The following is a 221-nucleotide window of genomic DNA, read 5'->3' as shown; positions in this document are numbered from 1 at the left end:
AACCAAATTCAAGATCGACAATGACAGATCAAAACACACATGTGCGACTGGTGCCAGTGAGAGCTTAATATGTATTGCGCATGGGTGAGTCAACTTAGCCTTTTATAGATATAGAACAAACTTGTTTAATTAGACCTGCTTCTGATGTAGCTAACCTTTTACCAGTCCAGTGAAGCACACCAACTTCTCTTTCAGGTAACTGTCAGCAACACAGCAGTAAA

The sequence above is a fragment of the Myotis davidii genome, unplaced genomic scaffold (genome assembly GCF_000327345.1).
Source record: "Myotis davidii unplaced genomic scaffold, ASM32734v1 scaffold187, whole genome shotgun sequence".
NCBI classification, from domain to species: Eukaryota; Metazoa; Chordata; class Mammalia; order Chiroptera; family Vespertilionidae; genus Myotis; species Myotis davidii.
Note: the sequence above shows the minus strand (reverse complement) of the source record.